This window comes from Leucopleurus acutus, assembly GCF_964270905.1.
Source record: "Leucopleurus acutus genome assembly, chromosome: 11".
NCBI lineage: Eukaryota > Metazoa > Chordata > Mammalia > Artiodactyla > Delphinidae > Leucopleurus > Leucopleurus acutus.
The window spans coordinates 59181377-59194562 of record NC_139152.1 but is presented as its reverse complement, the minus strand read 5'-3'; the positions used below and the strand labels follow the sequence as shown (position 1 = coordinate 59194562).

The following is a 13186-nucleotide window of genomic DNA, read 5'->3' as shown; positions in this document are numbered from 1 at the left end:
TATCAGCACTATCTATGAGAAATACAATGTGAGTGAATATATAATTTAAAATTTTTTAGTAGCCAAGTTTAGAAAAGTAATAGGTAAAATTAGTTTTAATAATATTTAACCCAATATATCTCAAACATCTTTCCTACAGTAATTTATATAAAAATTATTAATAAGGTATTTACATTATTTTTTCAAATCTTAGAAATTCAGTTTGTATTTTAGACTTATAGCACGTATTTAACTAGCCATATTTAAACTAGCCATATTTCAAGAGCTCAATAGTCGCCTATGTCTATTGACTGCCATATTGGGCAATACAGCACTAGACAACCTTCAAGTTCTCTTCCTACCCTCGAAGTATAGAGACTTATTCTATAGTTTGCAAAATATACTCAGATGCTGAAGGGAATCAAAAAAGCATTATGTTGTAAAATTATCTTAGACCAAAGTAGCAATGACATGCATGGATTTTATTGCCTAACTACGTCTTTTATTATTATTGTAGGATAGAAAAAGTAATAGTATATTTGATATATATATTACCATATATTTTATATGTGATACAAAATATCTTGATATTTGATAAGGCAATTCTCCCTCACCTCATAACCCTTTTCCAAGAGTTTTTGACTCTCTTCTTGACTCTTTCAACTTCCATATAATTTCTGAACCAGTTTGTTGAGTTGAACCAGTTTGTTGAGTCTGCTAAGATTTGGTTTAGAATTCATTGATTCTACAGATCAATTGAGACAGAATTAAGACTGTCACTCTATTAATGTCTTTTGTTCTAAATTTATTTGGGTCATTTTTAATATAAATTTTTATATTTTTTCCACAGAACTCATATATCTTAGATTTATTCCCAGGTACTTCATATTTTTTAAACTAGACTAAAATGTATTATTTTATTTTACCTGCTATGTTGCTGGTGTATGTATGTATGTGTGTGTGTGTATATATATATATACACACACATAAATTGTATTTATATGTATGTGTGTATATATATATATATACACATACATATAAATACAACTTATTATTGTATTTGAATATGTACTAGCAATCTTATTAAATTTATTAATCATAATAATTGAATTTCTTGGTTGTTCTATGTAGAATTATGTCATCTGTAAATAATGGCAACTTTGTATTTTGTGTTTAATCCTTGCATCTTTTGATTTTTTTTCTGCCTTACTTCACCAGCTAAGGCTTCCAGTGTGATATTAAATAGAAGTGGTGGACAGCTGGCCAGCATCATTGTCTGATTCCTGACCCAAAAAAGAAAATATTCAATGTTTCATCATTAAGTTCTATTCGGCTATACGATGTTTGCAAATGAAGTTTTATCACATTAAAAAAGCTGATCTTAGATTGCAAAAAAATTTTGTCATGAATTATATACTGATTTTGATTAAATATTTTTCTCCATTTATTGAAATACTATATTTTCTCTTTTGTATTCTTTTATTATCCGTGTTCACACTGACTGATCTCACATTTCTGGAATAAACTCAACTTTGTAGTGCTGTACTTTTTTTTTTTTTTTTTTGCGGTACGCTGGCCTCTCACTGTTGCGGCCTCTCCCGTTGCGGAGCACAGGCTCCGGACGCGCAGGCTCAGTGGCCATGGCTCACGGGCCTAGCCGCTCCGTGGCATGTGGGATCTTTCCGGACCGGGGCATGAACCCGTGTCCCCTGCATCGGCAGGCGGACTCTCAACCACTCCGCCACCAGGGAAGCCCATATAGTGCTGTACTTTATACTCACTATTTACTTTGTTTAGGATTTTTGCATCTATGTTCATGGATGAGAAATACCTGCAATATTCCCTTTTATAATGGCCACGTCAGGTTCTGATTTTAAAGTTATGCTGGCCTCATAGAATAAATTGGGGAGCCTTCCTGCTTTTGTATTGAATTTAAGAATTTTTTTTAATTGATATTATTCTTTTTTTTTACTATTCGTTAGAATATGATAGAATTCAATAAAGTCAGCTAGAACCAGAGTTTCCTTTGTAGGAACATTTTAGCATATTCAATTTGTTTAAGAGATAAAGAATTGTTCATATATTTCTATACTTTTGTCAACACTAATAAGTTTATTTTTTCTAGGAATTTGTCCATTTTACTAAACTGTCAAAACTAGTAGCATAAAACATTAATAAAAGCCTCATATTATTTTTAACATATAGAGTATCTGTGGTGATACTCTTTTTTTATTCTGTACATGGAGTATTTGCACATTCTCATTTTTTATTCCTTGATTAATCTCAACAAATATTTGTAAATTTTATTATTCTTTTCAGGAAATCAACTTGTGATGACCTGTTTTTGGATTGTTTTATAGTTCTTTAATTTCTGCCTTCTTCCTGGGTAAGGCAAGGACTTTAGAGCAATTTAACCACATTTATTCCTCTCCCAGTAGATAGGTTATCACTACCAGTTACTTTATTTCTATTTTAAATTTCATGATACATTTTTATTATTATTTTAAACAATTAATGTTACTTTATATTTGCCTAGGTATTTACCAATTTTTTTCTTGTCATTTCTCTTGTTTTCCAGACCTTCCATCTGGGATTATTTTCCTTCAGCCTGAATGACACCTGGATTGAAATTTTAGTCTAAACTATGCTGCAATAACATATGACTACAAAATTTCATTGGCTTGCAACAACAAAGATTTCTTTTTCTCTCACATTTATGCATATGGTGGATCAACTACAGCTATGTTTAATGTACTCTTCATTTCAGGATCAAAGTTAAAGGAGCAACTCCTATCTAGGACAACAGTTTTAAAAATTCTGCTCAGAAGTATCACTTCTGAGTGACATGTCACTTCCACTCACACTCAATCAGCTAATAAAGTGATATGGTTAAATCTGATAACACTGAGGCATGAGAGTCAATTAGAAATAGTGGGAAAACCTTCTGACATTAATAAGATCTTCCCAACCTTTTTTTTTTTTTTTTTTGACATTTCCACTTGACAGTGTCTGCTGATGACGAACTCAGTATTTGTCTGCCTGAAAAATGTCTTTCATTTACTGACATTTTCCAGGTATGCAATTCTCTGGGTATTTTTTCCTTTCAGAACAATAATGATATCATTCCACTTTCTTCTGACTTCATTGCTACTATTAAGAAATTAGCTGTCAGTCTAACAAATTTGTTACCAATTTGAAGACAATCTTTTTTTTTTTTTTTTAAATCTCTGGCTGCTTTTAAGATCTGAACTTGTATTTGGTGCACTAAATATGATATATTCAGGTGTGTACTCCTTTCTACTTATCATGCTTGGGATTTGTTGGGCATTTTGAGTCCACAGACTGTATTGTTCTGTTCTGAAAAATTTGCAGCCAGTATCTCCTGAAATATTTTCTCTTCCCCATACTTCCCCTCCGTTTCTTCTAGAACTCCAATTAGTCATGTATTATACCTCATATACTAGACTTTCTTTTTCTCTCCTCCATGAATTTTAATGTTTCTTTCATATAAATATTTCATATATACATTTTTTTTTTTCTTTGCCTCTTCAAGCTAAATTCTGGAAAGTTATTCTGACTGATTTTCTGGATAATTATTCTGACTGATTCATTGAGTTTTTAATTTCAATTATTGGATTTCTAAAACATATATTTGTTTCCTTTTCAAATATGCTAGGGTATGTTTAGAATGCTCTAACTTCAGAGACATTTTTATTTCTTTGAACATTGTTAGCATGACTGTTTTATAACTTGTAACTATAGTATTTGCACATTTGTTTTTGTTTTATATTTTGTTAGTTGGTTCTTGCTGTTGATACCTTATTTCCTTCTGTGATTGCTAGTAAGTGCTATTGAGTAATTTTCCTTAGAAAAATATTCATAGATACTCTTTGAGGCTAACATGAAGATAACTTTCTGCAGAAAAGCTTTTAATTTCCTTCTATCAGGTCCTTAAGAATATCCCCAGTTCAGAAGCAATTAAACAGAATTCAGATTTTGGGGAGCCATCAACATATGTAAATTTGGGTTTCAAATACACATGAGAACCAGATTGTGGTTATAACCTCTCTGAGCGTTTCCACTTCTGCTTTGGAGAGCATCAAGATGATCTTCCTTACAGACCTGTACTGGAAGAATGAGGCCAGTTTACCTTTACTCCTCCCACATTCCTTGGGGTTCCCAACTCTACAAGAGGAGTGCTATCTTTTAGACTCTCCACCTAAAGTGGGTCCCGGGTTTGTTTCCTGTCCATGCTATCCTATTTTCACTTGAATTTAACTCATTTGGCAAACTTCCTCAGAGAAAAGTGGGGGATTCAGTGATCCTCTTAACCTTCTGGTTCCAGCTTTTATTTATATTTTAATTTGGTTGATCTTTACTGTCTTTTTAGATCTTTGGTGCTTAAAATAATTTGTTTTCTATTTTATGGAGCATTTTTAGTTGTTATTATTCCACTGCAAAGGTTGGTCCAAATAATCTATCTCATCTTGTTTCCAAAAAGGGAAATTCCAAGATGTATCTTTATTTAAAATTATTTAATATTTCATTGATGTTTTTGTAACAGAAACATATTCATTGCAAACAAAACACAAATAATATTTGTCTCCCACCTTCATTTTATACTTTATTTAGTGGAATGAATATTTCTCATCCTAGATAAAAATCACAATAGGTCTCATGTTTTGGACATCCAGCCCTGGACAACAATAAGTTTTAAACCTCAATTAGCATTAAATTGTTTCACTTCCGCCCACCCACCCTCATTTACTTTAGGCTGCTTCGGTCTGGAGTCTGCTGTATTGAAAGGGATCTCTTTGCTATTCTACTCCACACTCTCTACTCAATTTCTCTCCCATTTGATCCCTTTTCTATTCTACTCTATTGTACTTCTCTATATGCAATGTCTTCCCCTTTCACTAGCTGCTAATTAGCCTGTCTCCTGGATTAAAGTTGTGTGTGGCAATCGAGAGATTGAGTCAAGGGATTGAGGTACATGAGTTAAGGGAACAAAAATGTACTTACTTGGATGAGTGGCTTTGTGCTCTCTGAACCTGGCAAATAATGAAAGCTGACTTTTGATGAGGTACTTTGTGGACTTAGAGGATGATTCCTGCAGGGCACATGTGATTCTATTCCTGATGGTCATTTGAGATGGTTTCCTTAAGCCCTGGCTATTAATGGTACATTTCCAGACTCTTGTCTCTGATGATAACCTTTGGATGAATCCTCAGGTGATTCCGTACCACTTTTCTCCTGTGTAGCCCACATTCAGTCTATGGGAAATGTGCCCTGACAAACTCTGCAAGTACAAGTCAATCAAAACACATCAGCGCTCTTTGTCAAAAAGCAATGTGTCAACTTTTATCATCTCCAGATTTCTCAGGCAGGAGGCAGACCTCAGTCTTAGATCTGCTTTAGTTTTTCTCACATGTAAGAAAACATAAGTCCTCTATGGTTTCCAACTGTAGAAAACACATTTAGAGTTACAGGTTGCCTCACTTAAGTCTTCCCAAACCAGCTTTGAGAGGGAGGGAACAGACCATCCTTCTCCTAAAGTCAGTAGAATGGAGACTCAAGACAGCACAACAGCTCTCTAAAAGAAATATCTTTGGCAATTCATTCCCCCTGTCCTTCCTGACTCTTTAAGGCCTTGATCAGGGACCCAAGTGTCATGGAGCAGCTTATCATTCATTCTCTGCGTGAAAAATGAACCATCTTACTCCTACCTGGTATCCTTCTATATATGATTTTAATGACACCTCAATCAAAAATGGGACATTCTGTACACTTTGATATTATTGTTTTATAATCAAAAACAAATCATCAAAATTTTTGAAAATTATTAACCCCACATGTAGCCATGATCTATGTGTGTGATGCTTACAGTGAAAAGTCTCATACCTATTTGCACCATTTCTTTAATAATTTTTTAAGACAACTAAAACTACTTGATATAGTCAACTGAATGGATTTTTAGAATTTCAAAACTGTTAATTGATGGAAAAAATCCAAATTCTGGTAGAAAAAAAAATGAAAGCAATAAATATGCATCTCACAAAGAAGAAGTAGGAGGGAGAACTTTAGAACTCTCTAAAATAGCAAAATCTGTTTCAATAATACTTAGGAGAAGTAGTTACGTTAAAGTTTCCTTCAGGTGGAGAAAAATTCACCCTCACCAAAAACATCCAGGTACGCCTCCACTCATTTCTTATTAGGGCAACCAACACCTACCAGCAAAAAGTCTATTTCCTCTAAAAGCTGTGTGCCTCTCACATGAGAAGAAGCCTGAATATCCTGGTCTCTGCTCAGAAGCAACGATATTGCAAACGGAGACATCTTTGCTGGATTCCACTGGGAGTCTCAGTGGAAACAACAACCTGTTGTCATTATACAGAGCACTATACAATGCCCTGAGAAGCCCTAATCCTCATAAATCAAAAGTTCTACTTGAATGCGACTGATCTATTTTAGGGAAGGCAATCCTACTCAGAATCAGATTTGTCACAGCACATTCCTTTAATCCTTAGCGGTATGAGCTCTGTAAACACAGTATTTGAAATAATATTACACATTATTTTATACAGAAGCCTTCAGAGTCCTGCATCCCTGAAAGCTTTCTAGTGAAACAGCTAAGTAACTTACTTAAGCTTCTTTCTTTTTTTATTTTTTTAAGCAGGAGAGAAGTGAAAGTGCTATGGGCCAGTAAGCAAAGTAATGTTTGAATATTGAGAGGAGTTAATGAGACAAAAAAAGAGCTGCTGCAGTTGGCAAGTCTCACAAAGCAAAGGTTCCTGCAAAGGTAATAGTGATATGAATTAAAGACAAGGACACTGACCATCTATTTGATGTTTATACCCCAAAATGTTGCCCTCAGTAACTGCACCATATCTGCAAGACTGCCAACTTGCTTGCAAATATAGTCCTCATGAAATGTTATGTTTTCCTTTACACTGACCAAGCGCATTCACCCTTTTAGAAACATCACAAAGGACTTTGTGTGAGGCTTTGAATGAATCTGCATGAAACCTCTGTGAATTAGCCAAGTGAGTGTTTTGTTTCTTTGGTTTGTATTTTTATTTTCCCTTCTGTGGTCCAAGCACACATGGAGAACAGATGCGGTAGAGAAAAAGAAAAATAACAGGAGACTTCCGCGAGCTAGGCTTAAGATAGGAGATGACTTTGGGGAAAAGTATAATTAGGAATTAACTGAGTATTAGAGATACGATATACCAATGTACAGCTAGAGAACCAAATCAAATCATGAAAGAGGACCACTGAAGAGAGTAGAGACATCTCAAACAATAGCAACTAGAGTTCTGATCTATGTAGAGATCATTTTGAATGAACAAAAACAGACAAGTTATATACAATACTTTCAAGTCAGTAGATAAAAAATTAACACCTCCATGAGGTGTTCCATGACTTTCCCCCATACCTACCTCCAGATAGAGTCATTAGAGTGTCCTGGGATAATGTTCTACCATCTATACTCATATATTGTTCTCTTTGTCTCAGTACTGTCTTCTGTAAAAAAGAACTAGTGATATCTTAAGGATGAAACGAGATAACTCCTAAATGTTCCTAGCACATGCCTTAAACATAGGGGGCACTCAACAAATGACCATTAAGATTCTACTCTAAATATCTTTACTTAGATCTGTCTCCCTCGTTACAATCTCCTTGAAGAATTTATCATCTACTGTTAATTGAGAAGTTACTGTATACTAGGCACAGATCTATGTGTTTTACATACAGATGCTATTGTTATCCTTATTTTACAGACAAGAAACCAGAAGCACTGACAGAATAACTAAGTTGCCCATGGTCACCTATCTAGGAAATGGCAGAGCTAAGACTTAACCCAGGTAGTCTGGCACATAGATAGTACAACACACTGAGTACAGATACTGTAGAAACGCACACACATACACACACACACACGTTTGTGTGCATCCTGCTTAGCTATAAATAGCATAGAAATCAAGTATGAGTCAACTTCATCTCCTTAATATTTTCCTTTCTACCCATAGTCAAAATCAGAAATGCCTGCTCAAACCAACTTCAACTAGGACCTACCTCCTTCACTCCACTCCACACCCCCATGATCTGTCCTGGTAACTCTGGTTTCTGTCCTATTGGGTTCTACTTTTCTGACTATCTTCTGCAAATGGAAGTCTGACTTGGACTTCCTAGCTGCATTTCAATGTTGGCTTCATTCCAGAATCTAGATTACCCTTCAGCTTGAAACTCTGCCATCTTTGGATACGGTCTATCCTACTCCTGTGTCCAATCCAGGCACCTGGGAATCCAGTCTGGGACCTTATTTTAAAATCTATCTTTCCTTTAAGGCAAGTATGAATATTTAGGTTCTAACTTGGGATTGAACTCCAGTGACCCTGGGCAAGTTTTTAATCTCTCAGTTTCATCATTGGAAACTATTAGGATTTGTCTCACCAGGTTGCTATGAGAACAAAATAATATCATATATGCTACACAGCAAACAATGCAAAGGTGCACTGAATGAAAAGAAGGCTGAGAACAGGATAATTCAGTCTGCTTTTATTATTTTGTCTAGCTGAATGTCCTTCCTATTCTTGACTTCCCCTTCATTCTTCAAGATTCAGCTGAGTCATCATCTCATCATGTCTTCAAGAAAGTGCCTCTCTTTTCTCTGCTCTCGCAACTATCTAAACAAACTTTTATCTTAGTATTTGCCACATTCCGTAACATGTGTTTATTTGCCTCTATCACTAGATTTTCAGGTTTCTGAGAGAAGATGGTATGTGGGGGGAGAGGTGTCTGGGGTGATTACATATTACTTACTTCTGTTCTCCCATCATAGGCACCAGCTTTTTCTGGACTTAAGTAAACTGAGTATATGATCTTATACCAGAACCAACAAATGAGAAGGTAAAAACTGGCAAAATAATGAGGTTGGATGAAGCAGAGGGAGATTTGTGAAGAAGCAATCATCAGCTTACAACTGTTTCTCAGCTCCAAGGCAGACTGTAGGCACCTTGAACCTCCACCCTGCCACTGAATCAGACAGTCTCCCCAAGTGTACTAATCACCTTGTACCTTAGGAAGTGAAGGATGAAAGTGTGTCCTGCTGAATATGTCAGGGGAGATCCTTCATAGGAAATGTAGCATCGTCAAAACTAGAATGGGATAGTGTTACAGGATGAATTGTGTCCCCTAAAAAAAAAGTTGAAATCCTAACCCCTAGTACTTGTGAATGTGACCGTATTTGGAAATAGGTTCTTTGCAGATGATCAACTCAAGATGAAGCTATTAGGGGAGCCCTAGTTCAATATGACTGATATCCTTAAAAAGGAGGAAATCTGCACACAGAGACAGACCCATGCAGAAGGAAGACATGCACATGCGGAGAATGTCATGTGAGGACAAAGGCAGTGATCAGGATGATGTTCCTAACAAGCCAACGAACACCATGGATTGCCAGCAAACCACCAGAGGCTAGGAGACAGGCACGAAACAGACTCGCCCTCACAGCCCTCAGAAGGAACCAAACCTGCCTACACCTGGATCTGGAACTTCTAGCCTCCAGAGCTGTGAGACAAGAAAATTTCTTTCGTTTAAGCCACCCAGTTTGTGGTACTGTTACAGTAGCCCTAGCAAACTAATACAGATTTATTTGGGAAGCAATAAGGCAATCTCATTAAAAGGTAAGTATAATAGAATTCAGTCAAGAAAATAAGTAAATGTAACCATCTTAACCAAAATAGTGAAACAAAGGAAAAAAGTGTTACTTATCTCAGGCCAACAATTCCACTTAGCAGCTTTTCATCCACATCCAGAAAGGAAAGCACTCCTCAGCCCCAGCCATTACTATTCTCTTCCCAAATGTCTGTGGTCCATTCTTGCTCATCTATTTCTATTCTTTCAACTGAACTTTAAGAGCACTTGTCAAGTTTATTTTAAGATAACACATAAAATGATTCAAGTAGATTATTAAATGACACCAAATACAGATTCAAAGATTTCTTTTTTTTTTTTTTTTTTTTTTTTTTTGCGGTACGCGGGCCTCTCACTGCTGTTGCCTCTCCCGTTGAGGAGCACAGGCTCCGGACGCGCAGGCTCAGCGGCCATGGCTCACGGGCCCAGCTGCTCCGTGGCATGTGGGATCTTCCCGGACCGGGGTACGAACCCGTGTCCCCTGCATCGGCAGGCAGACTCTCAACCACTGCGCCACCAGGGAAGCCCCAAAGATTTCTTATTAATGATATTCCTACTGCTTTGATAAAATCTGTTGTTAATGTGAACGTGATCTTAAACTTTTCTTATATTTAAACTGCCATTTGCCAGTTTAAAGGAAAACCTCAATTTCTATGTGTAATGGTCAGCTGCAGTCTCTAGAGCACGCCACTTGGGGGCAAATCCTTACTTTTCCACTTGCTGTGAATGTCACTAAATAGGTTTTGGTACCAATGCCAGTGATGGTGGAGAAGGTTCCTACACCAAGTAGGAGTTCTCTAGTACGGAGGTCCCCAACCTTTTTGGCACCAGGGACTGGTTTCATGGAAGACAATTTTTCCACGGACCGGCGGAAGCAGGGGAGATGGTTCAGGCTGTAATGCGAGCGATGGGGAGCGACAGGGAGCAGCAGATGAAGCCTCACTCACTCGCCCGCCCGCCACTCATGTCCTGCTATGCAGCCCAGTTCCTAACAGGCTGAGGACCAGTAACAGTCCGCAGCCCAGGGGTTGGGGACCCCTGCTCTAGGACACCAGCTGAGTGTCCTACAATTCAACCTAATTCCAACACTATATACCCAGAGTTAGCACCAGATTCTCCAGGTTAAAGGTTCAGACTTACAGGACTGCCCCCCGCCGCTGCCACACAGCCCCCACCCCACTTCAGAGGTGTCAATCCTAAATGAGGGTTGTTACCTCTACCTCTGACCAGCTGGCTAGGTTCCAAGGACACCCTCCTCAAGTTTGATTCATTTGCTAGAGCAGCTCACAGAACTCAGAGAAACATTTTACTTACTAGATCATGGGTTTATTATAAAAGGATATAACTCAGGAACAGCCACATGGAAGAGATGCACAGGGTAAGGCATGGGGAAAGGGCACAGAGTTTCCATCCCCTCTGCACGTGAGCCACTCTCCCCCATCTCCACATGTTCACCAATCCAGATGTCTCCAAACCATGTCCTTGTTGGGTTTTATGGAGGCTTCATTACATAGGCATGATTGATTAAATTATTGACCACTGGTAATTGATTCAACCTCCAGGTCCTCTCCCCTCCCCCTTCCTCCCTTCCCCTCAAAGGTCAAGAGGTAGGACTGAAAGTTCAACCCTCTAATCACTGGGTTGGTTGTCTGGCAAGCAGCCCCCATCCCTAGGTGCCAGCTAGAAGTCACCTTATTAACATAACAAAAGACATTTTATCGCTCTCAACACTTAGGGAATCCTAAGGGTTTTAAGAGCTTTGTGTCAGAAAGGTACAAGGACCAAATATATATTTCTTATTATAAATCACAGTACCACAGTGACTCTAGCCACTAAACCTTTTCAAGGCTCAGTTTTCCCTTCTGTAAAATAAGGATAATGTAATCGAGGAGAACCCTATGAGGCCTTCCCAGAATAGACCTCCACCCATGTCCTCCACCTGCTTTTCGTCTGTAGAAAAACTTTAGTCAAAGAATAAATTTAATCAGAGAAGTGAGAAAATGCAGAAAGAAAGGAAAACAGTCAAGCAAGACAAAATAATAATACTTTGGCCATTAAACAAAGAGAAGGACATTTAGTTCTTCCTCAAGGACTATAGATAATATTCTGAGCCATATCTTTTGGGCTATTTGGCAGATACTGAACCCCCCAGCAGGTGGAAGAAGTTAACTGTATGCTGCCCACAAGCACATAGACTCCCAGACTGTTTGGAACCAGAAGACTGTTGATGCTGACTCTCCATTACCTCACCACCGACCAATCAGAAGAATGTCCACGAGCCGACCACGCCCTGCTCTTTGAACACTGTAAGACTCCTCACTACCCCCTCCAGGGCAGGCACACAGTCTTGAGGGCATTAGCCCGATGTGGCCCCCTTTGCCTGGCAAAGCAATAAAACTATTTCTCTCTACTTCACCCAAAACTCTGTCTCCAAGATTTAATCCGGCCCTGGTACACAGAGGCCGAATTCTGGCAACAATAATGGTAATACTAACCACATAAGGAGATCAGAATTCAGTGAGAAAACAGATGTAAAATGCTTAGTAAATGCCTCATATACAGTAAGACCTCAGTGAATGTCAGCTATCACTTTTGCTGTCCTTAGTATTAGGTATGTATTAATTTCCTAATGATACATTGGAAAAATTATAACTGTCATGGAGGTCTGCCTTAAAAAATGACAACCCCCCCAAAAGCCAAAAGTCACTAAAAAATAATATCACTTAAAAATAAAAAGTAAAAAGGCTACGATGTATTCTCTGAATGTTAACTTTTTCCCTAGAATATATGTCATTTATAACAAAGTGAAGCTGAAAAATACTGGTATGCCTACAAAAAAAGAAAAAAGTGACTGAGTAGAAACTTCCCAAAATATTTTACCTTTAAAAATCGCCTAAATATTCTCAGCAGATTATCTTAACTGTATACAAAATATAATAATTCAAGATAGAAATTATTTTAGTCCATTAATGTTCTCCTTCTGCAATTGAAAATTACTTTCTTCAAATAAAGACATAAAATGCTCTAGATAAGATTCAAGAGAACATTACTCAACATGCAAAATGTTTCAGTAATCATAGCTTCTTTAATTAAGACTTTTTTATTCCCTCAAATCTGAATAACATACAATATACAGTGAAATCAAACATGTGATCTAACAAAATATACATAATCTATAATCCGGTCCTGATATGGTTTACTTAAAGTCGTCACTATAAGCAAGGGCTGTGATTTACTTTTAAGATACTTAGAAATATAAAGTAATAACTTGAAAGACATCTTTGCCAGTATCTCTGCCAAATCCTCACTCCCCCAAGGTTTGATAATATGCAATACTTGTTAAATGAAAGCTCCTGAGGTGCCTAGCTGCTGAAGTGTATAACAAACACATTTATCCTGAGCGTTTTTATTTGTCAATATGTGAAATCTGATTTTGCTTACACCTCCATACTAAATCAATATATGTGTAGTCTAACATGTATCTCTCCTTTGGAAAAAAACAATTACTCAT

General features: G+C 37.2%; 1 protein-coding gene across 1 annotated transcript in view; it reads right to left on the bottom strand.

Annotated features, from left to right (window-relative positions):
* The window catches only part of TRHDE (thyrotropin releasing hormone degrading enzyme), a gene marked incomplete at its 5' end in the record, with an annotated part of 412544 nt that overhangs the window by 252013 nt on the left and 147345 nt on the right, over nt 1-13186 (bottom strand). The window lies entirely within an intron of this gene.